The sequence below is a fragment of the Tinamus guttatus genome, unplaced genomic scaffold (assembly GCF_059628265.1).
Source record: "Tinamus guttatus ecotype Peru unplaced genomic scaffold, ASM5962826v1 Tinamus_guttatus_pri_ptg000459l, whole genome shotgun sequence".
NCBI classification, from domain to species: Eukaryota; Metazoa; Chordata; class Aves; order Tinamiformes; family Tinamidae; genus Tinamus; species Tinamus guttatus.
The window spans coordinates 1462525-1478134 of record NW_028288993.1 but is presented as its reverse complement, the minus strand read 5'-3'; the positions used below and the strand labels follow the sequence as shown (position 1 = coordinate 1478134).

At 43.4% G+C, this 15610-nt stretch overlaps 1 long non-coding RNA gene across 1 annotated transcript in view; it reads left to right on the top strand.

Moving 5' to 3' along the window:
* Nucleotides 1-296: 296 nt before the first annotated feature.
* The window catches only part of LOC148593086 (uncharacterized), a 35369-nt gene continuing 20055 nt past the window's right edge, over nucleotides 297-15610 (top strand). The window contains exon 1 of the long non-coding RNA XR_015913810.1: nucleotides 297-390. This is a non-coding gene — a long non-coding RNA (uncharacterized LOC148593086). The remainder of the gene's footprint in view (nucleotides 391-15610) is intronic.

Below are 15610 nucleotides of genomic sequence, written 5' to 3'. Positions count from 1 at the left end.
CCTGGAGCGACGCGAGGCTGCGCTCGTCTGCCCCGGCCGCCACCGCGTCCCTCCGGGGAGGCGGCAAAGCCACCCCAGGGCAGAGCGGCCCCGCGAGCTCCCCGCGCGGCGGCGGCGGCGACCGCCCCATCCCGCCGCGGGCGCCCCCCGTCCCGCGGCCCCGCCCCTCGGCGGGGGGTGTCACGCGCGCGCCTGGCCCCGCCCCCCGGCGGAGAGGCGGGGGGAGGGGGGAAGGAGGCGTCGCGCGCGCGCCCGCGTCCCGTGCGGCCGCCATGTTGTTGTGGTTGTGAGCGGCGGCGGCGGCAGCGAGGAGCCGAGCGAGCCCGGCCGAGGCAGGAGGCCGCGCCCCGGGAGGGGGTGTGGGGGCTCCGCGCCATGCCCTGCCCCGCGGTAAGGAGGCGGCGGGGTTGCCGGCTCGGCCCGCGCGCGGGGGGCGGCGGGGGCCGCGGCCTGGCGGCGGCTGTCAGCGGCGGCGCGGGGCACGCCCCCCTCGGCGCCGTGAGGGGCTGCGCGGCGGCGGCCGGGCCCCCGCGCGCCCTGCGGCCGCGCTGCTGCTCGCGGAGCCGGCGGCGGGGCCGGCCCGGCCAGCGGCGCGTCCCTCGGGCCCAGCGCGGGTCGTGGGCGCTTTCTCGGCCCGGGCCGGGCCTGGTCCCGGCGGGCGGCCCGGCCCTGCCGCGGGGCGGCCCTGCCCGCCGAGGCGGAGCCGAGGGGGCTCCGCGAGCAGCCGGCGCCGCTGACCCGCTCTGGTTGTGCCCGGCTGTGGGGTCGGAGCCGGCGGTTGTTTCTTGAGTGTGAGGCTTTAGCGGCGCCTCTGTGCCCGGCGCTCCCGGCCGGGCTGTCCTCGTCCTGCAGGGCGAGCAGATGTTGCCCTTCTCCGGTAAGCACTGTTTTCCCCCTCCCCCCCATCTGGAGTGGAAGTTTTCGTCTTGCAGCTGACCCTTTGCTCCTTCTTGTAAGGAGAGTTCCCCCCTACAAATAATTCCTCATGATCCTTGGGTTCTGTCTGTAGTGGAGGCCGGCTTCTTTCCTCTCACATCTACATGGCTTGCAGGGGAGGTTCTGGGTATGAGCTTGTAGCCGTTTTGCTGAATGTGTGTGTGGCATTTCCCCTGCCCTTGCGCCCCATTCTTCTGGTGTCCCAGGGTAGCCACGTGTAGCAAGGCTTCCCTTCAGAAGCAAAGAGCTCGCCTGATGAATCATGTCAGGTAGTGCTGCATGCACAGGTACGGGGGTGGAAATAAAGTAATATTGAATGTGTAGGTAAGTCCATTGGGAAAGGATGGTTGTGTGACCAAAGGAGATGTGGTAGGTGTCTTGCAAAGCATAGCAAAGTCATGCAAAGTCATGTTCAGAGCGGTAGTTAAAGGACTGAGGTACTTTTGGTCTGTTTCTGGTGCATGCACTCTAGCACTTAAAAGACAGCCTTTTACTGGCAGCTTTGAAGAGGGGACTGTTATGAAGAACTGCTCCTAGATAACTTCAGGAGGGGAGACTGACCCCTGATCTCCACTTTGCTTCATCTGCCACGTATAATCCTGTTTTTGGAATAGGGAACAAGTGTTTTCTATCTTTCATAGCACAGGAAATATTGTGAGCAGTAAGTGTTGAAACTTTGTGCCGATAAGTAGAGGTGGGGCCTGGGATTCTCAAGCAGTGCAGTGAGAAGTGCCTCTGCATTGTCACTTTGGAGTTTGGGGAGGGGCAAATGTGTAGGAACGGTAAAAGTGTGAGGTTTTGTTTTGGTTTGTTTTGTTTGAGCAATGGTAGTAAAAGATGGTTTTGTATTACTTCCTCTCTAATCTTAAGAATTACAGGAATCATATATTGAGTTTCAAACTTAGTTCTCGTGCTGGCAGTGTTGTTTTAGATACCTATCTAAGGACACTGTTAACATCCATCACTATTAGCTGACTGCACCAGAAACTCTTAAAATCTCACTGTTATTCTGTTTAAGAAATACTGTCATTTCTGGGCTGCCTAGAACAGTTGGTAGAAGAGGCTGGTTTCACAAAACTCATTCTTTATGAAAGTGTCTGTCCGCAGCAGCAGAGGATAGAGCTGGAAGGTGCCTGAGCTTCTGAAGATAGCGATGTCTCTCGTTTTAGGGGCAACAGTAGAGAATGCAATATTTCGTCTCAGATCTCATTCAACCTACGCTTTGGACAGTGGAAAGAAGTATGTGTTTAGCCTTTGAAGGCTAGGAGGAATTTGGCTACGCAGCGCTTTGGTAATTAACTTGTGAAAAAGGAGAAAGGAATCATGAGGCTGCTAGAGCGAGGGCAAGAGGCCTGGCAAGTCTGTTGGAGCAGGAGAACATGCAAAGTGAGTTGGGTGAGGTCCTCCAGAGTGTATCTCCAAGTAGTACCACACTGCTTATCAAATATTTTAAAGCAGAGTTAAAATTCCAGGTATTTGGATTTGTACATATTCCCTACCATGGCATGTGGTGTAAAGCCTTGTCTTTCAGCTCCTGTATGGATTTTATCTCTCTGAGAAATGAGCTTTTTGGTTTGCAGTTGCATCCTTCTTCCAAATGGGTGGTGCTATATTTCCCCAATGCTCTCAGGAAAACTTGGGATATGCCTGGCAATTAAATCATGTTGCTTGTAATTGCCTGGATGGTTAAAAGATAGCGATTTCTTTATCTTTGCGAAGCTTTAAAATTACAGGGTGGTTGAATGGCTTGAGCTGAAAGTGAGGTTAGTGCTAATTCAGGACCCTGAAATGCTGATTCTTGGGAAGGCTTGCTATGCTCTGTGCAGGGCCAAGCACCATGACTTATAAAGCATTGAGCGTGCGTCCCAGGTACACTAACCCTCGCAGGAACCCCCTGTGAAGGATTGCTTCACCTCCTTATACCAACTTACGTGTCTGCCTGTTGCTTGCGAGATGGGGAGAGGTCACAAACTTCAACATCACTTGGTGCTGACTGTTCTTGTTCAGGATCCAGATGAGAAGAAAGAAGCAGCTGAGACTTTGTCCCCTTGCTTTGGGTTAGTGGAGAATGACACTGTACATCGTGTCATAGGGTCCTAATTGCAAGCTAGGGTCCTAATTGCAAGCTAGACCGTGAGCAGTGAACTGTTTTCCCCTAACCTATTTAATAGTTTCTGGTAGTGATGTAAAGGAAATGAGCACTAATGGGCTGTATGAGACATAATGTTTTATCCCATAAGGAAGGCCTGAAACCAGTCTCTGCTGATCAGAGTTGGGGATGACTGCAAGCTGTGGTGCAGTGTTATCTCACTGAAATCAGCAGTACCTTTCACCTCTAGTGCACTATGAAGTGCACTTGAATCATCTTGGTGATGCACGAGCTAGAGATGCTGCACTCGCATTTGCTAAATCGCAGTTTAGCTATCCTGGACCTGCAGATCTGCACTAAGCAAAGTGAGCTAGTGCAGAAGACCAAAGCAGAAGTGTTTCTGAAATGTTAATTGAAATGGTTAAACTATTTGGGGAGTCACTGATGCTCTCCTTTTAGTTGGTTTAAAACAAGGGCTTTTCTTGAAGCTAAAGGCTTACCTTGCAAAACTATAGTTGTTGATACGTAGCTTTGGTTCATATTCTGAAATACCTCATATTGCAACCCATAGTATAAAGTTAGAAAGCAGCAGTCAACACATGAATCTGAGAGCAAGTCGAGCTGTTAACTGTTACTGTTGACTGCAACTATGTTCTGTAGGCTTTGCTGGGGAGGGAAATGGATGTTTCTGAGACATTGTTCCTCCACATGGGTATTAATGCTATCCATTAGCAGCGTTGAAGTAAACTCGATATGATCCAGTTTGATTTTTTTTCTTAAATTGTGTGTATATACTCATGAATGAGGCACCTGCATGATGCTGCAGTATTTAATCGTAGTTAAGAAAATCTTCCAAATTCTGTTAAAAAAGACATACGAATAAGTCTGTCTTCATAGGTTGTGCTTGCATATTCTTGGGAAAGATGGCTTTCCAAAGACCTGAAACATGGACTTTGGTAAGCAATATTGTATCTAGACTTGTGAAAGCTGCTGTGCTGAGGTATTATCACCTCTGGAAAAAGTTAATACTTTGAGTATGTTTTTGGTGGAACTTGATTTTTTTTTTTTTTCCCTCCGTTGTAGATATTGGCCCATGGTTTTTCCCTTTCAGAGAGGAAGGAAGGAAGGAAGATGAAGAGCTGTAAACTAGAACTGATAGGATGGCCTGGAGGGAAGTTGCAACACTAGCTACTGAGCAAGTCTATATCAAATGAATAGCTTAAATAACGACTTCAGTAACATATGTTGCTAGATCTTAAATAGCATTAAAACCCCTTTTTTAAAAAAACAAGTGAAATAAAAAAATCAATTACAAAATTACCTTAAAATATAATTCTGCAGTCAAGGCAGGAAGACAAGGCAGGAAGTCAAGGAAACTGAGCCCTGAAGAAATACTAGTAGCTGAAAGGCCTAAGTGGGTCGTCTCCACATCTCACTCATTTTCAGTGTTCGTTGCAATGGGCATTGCCAAACTCAAAAGGTTGTGTCCACTATTAGTTGGTTTTGGCTGTTACAGGCTAATGTAGCAGACACTGTCACTGGCTTATGTGACTGCAATTCTTCATTAAACTGATCTTCAGTACATGGGTAGGATGGTAGTAGTCAACTTATGGATTTTAGCTGTTCTGTCTTAAGAAGCATTAAAACCTGAGCTGTGAAGCCTGAGCCTTGCTTGGAAAATTCTTGTTACCTATGAAGGTAGCTTGAAGCTAGAATGAGATCAGAAATCTAGCGTTAGTCCTAGGCTCCTTAGAAAGAGCTGGACTCTTGGAAGGGCAGTCAAAACAAACTCCCTTCCAGACTGGGAAGCTCTGTTGGAGGAAACGTTATTGAGAGGTATGTTCAAATGAATAAGCCCGGAAAAGAAGACTTGAGTCACACTCCAGAAGATGGTTAGTACCTGTGTAGGAAAGAGAACACATATTGGTTCTGATCCTCAATTTTTAACTCTGCCTTCCTTCAGTGGTGTGTCCTGGTCTTAGCACGTCTGTTCTGTGCTCATCTGTGCTCCCTGTCACTGCTGCGTTCCCTGCAGAGCAGGCACCTCTGTAGGGTTGGATGCTGCTGCTCCCTGTGAGTGCCTGCAGTGGGGTGTGTGGGACCTTCTGGGGAGAAGAGCTGTAACCCATGGTCTGAGGAGAGCTTTCTACTGCACGGGCAAGCACACTCTGAGCTCTATCAGCACTGTCTTTTATATTGTCTCCTGCTAAACTTTAAAATAAGAAACTGTGATTGCCTTTGGAACTTGGCTCTAAAAAAATATCTACTTGAATAGGCTTTTCTATCTGCTGGATTGGGTCCCTGAGAAGACTTGGGCTGATGGGAATGTCCATTTAGTTCCTCTGGGATTGAGGCAGGTGCTGCGGTTCTGTGGATGCGCAGGCCTGCAGCTACAAGCACCTTGAAAACTCTAGATTGAGCATACCCGGGGAGTTTCGGGTCGTTTGTGAACTTGTCTTCTTGAATTGCAGTTTAATTTCACAACTAAGTTATTCTTTGCAGCTGCCACCCCGAGTAGATTGGCAAGATGTGACACATCAGCTCCTACTTTGTTTAGCCTTCTTGGGAAAAGAATGGGAAAATAGACTTTTTTTTTTCCTGCTTTAGTCTCAAAAGCTTCCCAGTGTTCAAGGAAACAGCATTGTCAAAGTAATTTACCTGACTCTCCCATGCTGTGACTGCACTGTCCACATGAATAAGGGTTCTACTGAAGAATGTCTTGCATGTTGTCTTTCTTTCTCCATTTTAAGAGTATGGAAAGGTTTCCCTCTAGGAAAACTAGTGAAGAACTGCATGTTATGCTTTAACAGAGTTTTTATTTAGAAAAATAAAGTATCTTGGCTTGGAGATCTCTAAGGTGCCTGTCTGTAGGATGAGACAGACTTCTTGTATGTACGAGTCCAGTTTCTTTAAATATTTTTGATCTCTCTGGAATTGCACAAGATGCAGTCCCTAGAATGTGATCACCACGAGGGGAGGTAACGCACTCCAAGCTGAATTGTAGAAGAAAACTGCAGCATTACCATGATTAAGTCCTTGCAGTTTTTCTCTCAAATCCTGAGTTTTGTGCACTGGTATAAGATATTATTTATAGAAACAAAGTTAGAGCCTTTTTCTGTTGCCCTTTTCTGGGCCTCATTCATGACTCTAACTTTGGGACTAGAAACTAGGACTGCATTCAAAGTATTAATTCTGTAGCATTACCTGAAATAACAGAGCTTCGGGAAGAAATAAAAATAGATCCTCCTTTCCTACGTCTGTAAGAGAAGTTCTTGACTCCAGTGTCAACTGGGAAAAGGGGGAGCTCTTCACAGAGTGGAACTTTTTTAAATTTTTTTTTCCTAATGCTGTTTTCTGTCCCCATGAAAGTGCCTGGAAGAACCTGCTCTTTGCAGTCTGTGAAGGAAGGACAGAAATGCCTGTGTATGATCTGCAGTCCTAACAGCCTCTCCTAGTGGAGGAGGACTAATAGATTTTAATGATTTCAGTCTTTCAGTCTTTAAAAAGTGTAGCTAGAAGTATTAGGATAATGAGTGTAGCTGAAGACTGTATTGAAGAAGGGCACTGAGCACCTAGAGCTAAGGAACAGCTTATTTGCACCGAGCATAGCTGCATGGAGAAAACTGCTTATGGCCACTGCATCTTCTTAGCTTTAACATGGTAGGTAGAGCAGGGGACAGCAACTTGACTTCTCTTGTTTTCCCTGCAAGTAGATCACGGAAGGGAGTGAGCTTGGAGCTGCAGCTGTCTGCTGTTGTGGGTCATAGTCACTGATCTGACTGTGTAACTGGGAAAGCTCTGCGTAGTGCATTGCTGTCTGCAAGCTTGTCGTTGTTCTCAATGAAACTTCAGCCTGAGATAAAATGAAAATGCTGCGAACTTACTTCACCGTTTGACTATTGTATATTTATAAAGTGTTTGCTTTAGACCTTTTCAGAAACTTAATTCTGCATTTGTTGCAATAAAAAACTAAAAACTTTGTTTTTTCTTTTGCTTTACTTGCCTCCTGACAAAGAACAGACCAGAAATGAGAAACTACGAAATAAAAGCTCACCTGCTGTATCCCAAAGGCAACTTTGCCTCTAAATTAATTAGAGAATGTTGTTTTATCCCATCTGCAGTCACAGCTTGCTCTTGTTTGAATAGTGTAGAAGCCCACTTGGAGTCATGTGAGCTGGTGGCTTTGCCTTTATTATTCCACTCCAGTTTCCTCAAGTAGAAAATTCTACTTGAGTTTCCTTTACTGGCATTAATGGTGATTGGTAGCTGGAATGCACTGTTGCAGGCTACTTATAAGCTTGTTTCATAGTCATCCAGAATTTCTTAGGGTCCGATAGACTTTTCTGATCAAGCCAATGCCAGTTCTCAGTTTCTGAGAACAAATATGTTACTGTAATGTAGGCTTTGTTAAGCTTTTGGCCCTAGAAACTTGGCTGAATTACCTGACTTTATTACGTTTCTAGGTTATTTTGCTAGTTTACCTTCAACATCTGGAAGTTGAGAGCAAATCAAACCTACTTAAGGTGATTTATTATCTTGGCCTTGACACTTTGTTTCTGTTTAAGCACTGTGCACCTTTTCCTTAAGAGTTGATAACCTTTTAATCAAAGAAATGACAAATTCTTATCAAACAAATACTCATCATTCATATTAAGAGTTCCCATTTAATTGGTGACCTGTGGATATCTTAGCCGTGAGCCTTGAGTACCCTGACAAATTCAGATGCTTAGTTTTCTCTCTGTGCTGTTCATCCTGCTAGTAGCAAGAATTTGCTGTGAACAAGGCATTATATTCTGGCTGGGTACCCATTATAATTAAATTATCATCTTTATCTATGTTCAGTGAACCTTTCTTTCAGTAACTCCCAAAGGAATGCACCTTTTTCCTACTTTGGGAAAATCTAAACTCTAACGAAAGGAGGAGGGTGGCAACAAGGTAAATATTTTGCAGCCTGCTATGTTTTCCTTGTAGGTTTGACTAATGGATTATGGTCAAGGCATAGTTGTTTTCTAGTACAAAATACAATAGCTTGCTTGTTTGCTTTTTTTGTTGTGTGTGTGTGTTTTTTTTTTTTCTTTTGGTCTGCAGTCTCTGTAATCCCCTTGGACTTGAACGTGAGTACCACATGATTTGGAGGTGTTCGATTAGCATGCTTCACTGCTGCAGAGCATCTCTGCATGTAACAGATGAGTAAATTAAATTGTGGGGAGAAGCAGCACGTGAGTGTTTGGTATGGCAGCTCTATGTCTAAGGCTTTAATATCTTGTTTCTGCTGTATGTTCTGGCAAAACTGAGGGGAGGCATCTGGTAATTTTGATTTCCAACCATGATTAAAAAAATAGTAGCTAAAGAAAGTAGTAGTTTCTGGTATAACTGCATGATGGTAACAACATTTCCAGACCCTGCCACAGTGCTTTTTCCTGACTTCAGGTTTTAGTATTTAGAATTAAAATATTTTCTACGTGTCTAAAGCTGGAATTTTTGTTTTCTGATAGTAACACGAACACTGACAATTGATGAGGACAACTGCTAAACTCTGATCTCACCTGAGAGGACTCATTGGAGTCTTCTAAAACATTCAGTTGTTGGCATATTGACTAGTGGATACCTTGAAATGCTGCTGTACAGTCACGAGTTGGGGCTGATCACCTCTGATGATTTGGAAGATACTGATCTCAACTATTGGTGCTGCTTTTGCAGAATTTGCTTATGTTAAGCACCAGAAAGCTACAGCTTTGCTTGGAGTAATTTTGGTAATTGATACCATCCGTGGCTGGAACATCCTCCTCCCAAGCTGTTTCATTCACATTGAAAGAAATGCAGAAATAATCAAGGAGCATTAGCTAGCTGTAGTGATGCTGTAACTAGTGCGTTACTCCACACAAATTATCTTTTGCTCCTCTAAAGCATTGATTGGTAGGTTGAATTAAAAACTGTCCAGCTTTCAATTGCTAGGCTGTTCTAAGCCATCTGCAATATTTTGAACAGCCGATGGTGACAGTAGAAGACACTAAGGATGACAGTTCAATGGCAATATGTGAAAGAAAAGTGACACCAAACCTGCTGGTAGTAATAATTCCAGCTGGAGTAGGAATTTATCTTGAAATCTGCTTGGTAAGGTTCTACCTTCAGAGGTTGGTTGAGTTCATTGCTTGCCACCACAGTGGCTGTTACTTGAACTGGTGGGTGTGTTCATGTAGAGCACTCGGCTTCGGAGTTGTGGCCTTTGGGAAAAGGATTTTGCTTGATTTGACAAGCTTAATATTGGTGGAACAGGGACATGAAGAGTTATTTATTTCTCTCAGGCTACTTTTTAATAAACTATTTGTTGAAGGTACAAGCTTGGGTGCTTCTGTCCTTTCTGAGGGTCACACCCAGCACCACTCCTCTTAAAATTAATGGTGACATTGCATCACGTCTTCGGCTGGCGTGTTCTCATTCAGCACTAAGGTATGACAACTTTTCCTCGTGCGTAAGAAGACTCCATTTGTTCTGGTTGAGGAGGAAACAGTTTCAGAGCTCACTGGAGTTGCATGCAGCTGTACACTGCAGCTTATTTTTTTCTAAGCATTAGTATTTTAAGTTGTTGTCCAGCTTCCTAAGTTGTCTCTTCCCTACAGCCTATATGGCTCCTGCTAGATGATCATGTATCCAGTCATGTTTGCATGAAGTGATCACAACTGGTCACTTTAAAGCACTTCCTAGACCATGCTCTGTTTTCTAGAGATACTTTGAGAGAACTGTTCAGAAAGCAACTGGTTAAATCATGAATACATGAAATATTAAATCCCTTTTTGAGGAGGGTTCCTATAAGAATCCCTCACTGTTTTAAGGTCTTCTAAGAACTGTTTGAGTGGATGTAGTAATCTGGTCAACACTTCCTTCACTGCTAGTATGGTTCTGCTAGTGAACCTAAATTGACTGCCTCATGCACATGAACATATTCAGACCCTCAAATTTCAATATGTCTTTATCTAGTTCGACACTTTGCAGTCGCTGCCTATTTACAAAAGCTATTCTAGTCATTTCTGTTTCCTCCAACAAATCCCATTTTTCAGTCTCATCACAAACATTTGGTCAATCCGTCAATCCCAGTGCACCAAGTGGTGTATGAGTAAAAACTATTTTCTAAAAATGTGCCTCAGATTCAATAACATACTTATTGAGCTAAATTGACTTCGCTGCTCAAAGATAAAAGGCAGTTAAAACATACCTTGTCAAAAAAACCACTAAATGTGGCTTGAATCATGAAAAGTGCAAGAAGGACCATGATTTTGGAAGGGGGAGACTTGCTTGACAGAAGTGCTGGTTAGAGGAAAGCAGGCAGCTCAGGGTGAATCTAGTTAAGTTTTAAGTTTATGGCATAAAGAAAGGTTAAAAAAAAAAAAAAACCTCTAAGATTGATCTGTGTGCTTAAAGTCTACAATTCTTATACTGATTCTTGCTAAGACAATTAAAGAGCTCCTAGAGCTAGTTTAAATTTCTAGGCTGGCTTTAGAGAGCAGTGGCTGCTTCTGCAGGTGCAGAAAACATGCAAGTCTGTCCAGCTAGGGAGGTGAGTCTCTGTGGTTGTCCTACTGGAGAGGTTTCTGGGAATGTGAAGATGCTGCTGTGAAACACTTTTGTGAGGCAGTTGAGGCTATAGCCTCATGGGTTGTTTTATGTCTTGCAGAAAGTCAGCTTAGGTTCCTAGTTTTTGGACTTTTAACACCTTAAATTCTTAAGAGTTCCATTTAAACACCATGTATTATTTAACTTGCCCTTCTCTTTTTGTGGAGCTGACAAATTTGAGTGACAGCTCAGCCTCTAAATGGAAATCAGAGCATCTTTGCCATAGTATAAGAAGCCTTTTTTTTTTTTTTTTTTTTTTTTTTTTTGCACCTGGTACTTACCTGATTCTCCAGCTCGGAGGTTTCTGTAACCTTTGAACTGCGTAAGTGTAGAATAGGAATGTGTCCTGTTAAAACTTGCATTTGTCTAAAGAGCCAGCTCCTCCTCACTCACCTCCGTCCTACATCTCTACATCTCGGTTGTGAATACCAAGGTGTGTGTCACTTCAAACTTGCTCGGTAGGTAGTTAATTTTTTTTTTTTTTTTTAACAGAGGAAGTGAATGCAGTCTGTAGTAACAGAACAGTAACCTTTGCTATCTCATTCCTTAATTATTTTTATTTCTTACCTTGACCAAAACACTTTTTTGAACTTCTTAATTAGGATTTAGGAGTTGATCGGCAGGTGATTTCGTGGCTGTGAAATGCTGGAGATTTTTCCAAAAATTTCTGTCCGAGATGATAGCACTGAATGCTCTTCATCTTGAAGGTCATGTACTTCAGGCTGCAAAACTAAAATTGGATACAGGCTTTCTTTGGGGAGAAAATGAGGAAAAGTGCTTACTTTATCTCATCTAAACAAAATCAACTGGCTGGATACTAGAGCATCAGCCTGGTAAAAGGATCCTTAAAAATGAAGTGCTTGGTGATGAAGGAAGGTAGGTGGAATAAGAGGGTCCAAAGGTTACTATTCTGAGGTAAGCAAGAACTTTCACTTAGCCTGGTTAAGTGAGCCCCACCTTCAAAGCTGGCTGTATTTTGAAAGCATTACAAAAAGGGCAGTCTGTGTGTATAAAGCAGTAAGCTTGAATTGTAGACCTCCTTGATACTTTGGGGGCCCTTTGGAGTAAAGCTTTCAAGGAAATGTTGCTAATATTAAGTTGGTGGGGTCAGGAATTCTCAAGTTTGTCATTGTTCTGACAGTAATAGTGGTTCTTTCTCCTTCTAGGATTTAACTCCTTGTCACAAAAGTGACCCTTTCCTTGCCTGTAGTCTTGCTTGCAGACAGACGTCAGGTAGATATCTGCTTCTGAGGTTGCTGTGTGTTATTCAGCATCTTTGATATTCTGAGTTTAACTTGCAGTCTTCAGATGCCACATTCAGTGTCACTAATTTTTGAAATATTCTAAATGGTGATTGTTTTCTTGGTATGATACTTCTGCATTAAGATTCATGCAAGTAAAGCAGCTATTGAGGGCTTTTGCAGTTGCTGCTCTTGCTTCTGTAGTCAAAATTGCTTCTATCAAGTAAATCTTGCTGACTTAAAGCAGTGTTTACTAGGTAGAGTACTACTGGTGTGCCCTAATCTAGGACAGGTGCTAAATAATAGGTCTGCTTTGCAGATCATGAAGCTCTTTAGATCTAAGACTACTGATTGCCTTATGGCACTGCAATATTAGGCAGAACTTTTGGTACAGAAATGCATAACCATTGAAAAGGGTGGATGTTACTACGAATTTCAGTTTGAGCTGTACAAGAGACTTATATGGGAAATGGGAGCAGATGAATTCCTTTTGTGGAGCTTGTGTGCTGAAATAGTTAAAGCTCTGGGTTTTGCTGTGTATTTGTGGTAAGATTTGATACCTTAGTTGATGGATGTTCATGTCTCTTCCCCAGATAAAATGTGTTTAAGCTTTGTGGGTTGTAGTGTAGGGGGTTAATAGATTTGTAGTTGTTAAGATCTGTGCCTGTAATTTAATTTCTGGAACTAGTACACTGTACATTAGTACACTTCATACTGAAAAGTTATTCAGTAACTTGATTTTGGTTACTGAGCTGCAAATAATGCTCGTGAACTTTGCAGCAAGGTTAAATGATAAATGTACAACAACAGATCTCCAATTCAGAGCCTATTCCTGGAGGCAATAAAGCCTTCTCTGGTGACCTTACTCCTGCAGATATTTCTACTGGCTATAGCAAGATTAAGCACTTGCTTATTCATGTTGCCTAATACCTATGGAGTTAGGACCTTCTCTTTTATTTTTGATATTTATTGCATTTTAACTGTAAGCAAAATAATTACCCTTAGGTTTGCTGTAGGGCTAGTTTGCCTCAAACTTTTTAAAATGAAGGTAGAATATAAATGTTTCTGTATTTGTGCTGGTGTAAGTTGCTTCAGAGTACTGGCAGATCTCCTCTGTGAGATCATGTATCAGCTTGCGAGGTAGAAGCCCGTCTGCGAGCACATTTAATCTATTTTTGATTTGTCAAGATCTCCAGGCTAGAAACAAAAAGCACTTTGTCCTCAGTACTCTTTTAAAGACTGACACTTTTGAATTCCTCTTGCTAGTTATTTGTTGAGTTGCTTTTCCTAGCGTGCTACTCTTGCAGAAGTGCAACTCAACTCGCTGCTTAGTAGAGGAGAGCCACAAGTGGGTCACTTCCACTCTATGTAGCAAGTTGCAAGGCTTTTCATCCGTAGGTTGAACATCTCGCACTGAGATCTCTGTTTGGACAGTTCAAAGTTCAATCTGTTCAACAAAAGTCATTAGAAAAACTTCTTTCAAGTGTGCTAGCCCCTGTGTGAGATTATACCAGAACTGCAGACTGCCTTGCCTCAAATCCATGATGCTCTCGGTCCTCTCGGATTCGTATGAGACAAAACAATGTGACTGAAAATACTTTCTTTAGTGGATTTTTCAGAGAATCATTCTTGCTGATTTATACTTTGTAGCTAAGAGAATGTGCAACTTAGAATATATCCTGGAAATGTGGCGTCCAGATTTTAGCTCTCATTTTTCATATCTTATTGCTCTGCTTTCCTTTCCCCTACCCCAAAGTGCCTAGATGTAGTGGGAAGTTTGAATCTTTACCTCACTTCATAATCTTTTTTGTGCAACTGTTTTCTGAAGAGCTAAACATCAGAGCTTTAAATTTCTGATGCCTATTAGAGCTGTGTGTGCACATTTCTAACCCTGCAGCAACTGTGAAAATATTCAGGCTATCTTTAAGCAGTTGAGCTTAGTTCTGTACTGTTTACTTCATGCTCTCCAGGTCTCTGTTTGCATTGATCTTTGCTAAGCAATAATGCTTGCTAACTCAAAGCATTAAACTGCTCATGGAGTTAGCGTGCTGTGAGAACAAGCCAACCAAAGAAACTTTATTCCAACTTCCTGATAGTGGAAATTCCTGTAGCGAAATAGCTGATTTAATCTTTGAGCTTGGAGAAAATGAGGGTGTTGAGAGTTACCTTATATTGGACTCTCATCTAGCCTGATATGTTGTGCCAGCAGCAAGAGGGTGTTGCGTGAAAAGAATAGTAATGGCCTTAGAACCATTGAGAGTAGCAGCTCCTACATTAACACAGGCAAGTCTGAGCTGCTTGTTCTTTGTTTTGAGCTCCCAGGTGCAGGGTGCATTCTCCACTGCAGTTAATTTTGACTGCTGTTGCTTCCGCAGGCAGCATCTGGGTGACGTTGCATCCTTCTAACGTGTCTAAGTGTATTTAAGCTTAAACTGCAAGGAAGACTCCATGATATCACTCTCCTCCCATGAAATGGTAGACAGTCAGTGGAATGTGGTGTGTCCTTCTCCTGAAGCAGGTTTCCAGTGCAGGTAATAACTGCTTCCTGAATGCTGCAGTAGGCCTTCTTAAGAGAGACCAGGTCAGATATGAGCATCTGGCTATGAGATGTATTTTACTGATTGTCTCGGGTGGAGCAGCTCCTGTTAACAGCTGGTGTGGGCATGCCACTAAAGACGCATCCGGTAAGGATGAACCCTTTTTGGCTGCAGATGCTTTTTGCAGTTTTCTTGGCAAGACAACTTGGTCAAATGGCCCTGCTGTAGCTGCAGTGTAAATGTCACCTTTTAGGACCCAACTGAAACGCTCTAAAAATCTTTGACTCCATGGGTTGAGATGCCCTGTGTGAAGATAGCTCTGACTCAGTGGAGGATACAAGCATATGATTAAACTTCAAGCTGTATCACTGAGTCAGAACTGTTAAGCTCCTGGTCTCTCAAGTTAGGACATCTCATCTATTCCATTATCCACTGAAATCACAGTCTGCCTCAACTCCTTGTGTTTCTTACCTCACTCTGCTCCTGTTTACCTTTATAGGAGCTCCTGCCCATATCTGGCAGTCACACCTGTACAACTAAGCATCTCAAGGCAGTTCTTTGATGCTTGGCAGTGACTGCCTGTGCGGAGGGGTTTACTCTGTGGCTCAGAATGTACCTGCGCACAGGTGCTCTTGGCACTTCACGGGATGCTGTTTGGTTCATCTAGGTGCTAATGTTGCTCCATACCAGTCTGGAAGCTTCTTGTGTGATAGCAACTTGCTCCAAAGCCAAAATTTGATGTTGTATTTCAATTTATTTAATTTTGTGTGAATTTTACAGATACTGCTGCAGAATTCATATGGTATTTCAAAAGTGTGTTTTTTTTTTTTAATATGACTGAAGAGCTTAAAGCTAGTGTAGACTTCTTAAAATCACTTTTTTTGTAAGCGTGGGAAAAAAATCTGATCCCTTCAGAAGGGAATGCATCCAACTTTTGATAGTCCACACAGAACTACTCACAGACTGCTTTGAGCTCTTTGGGTATGACATGGTAGCAAGACACTTCTGTCATTTCCCTCTGCAGCAGAAGTCCTTCTCCCAGCTTTGATCTCACAGGCTGTCCAACTTTTCTTCTGTTTATACTTTACACTCTTCAGTTGACTTCTGTACCATTTTATTCCTCCACAGTCAAGTTGTTAGAGGGAAGTACCTGGTACCTAATGTTTGCAGGCTTCTGTAGTGGATTTGTAGGGACT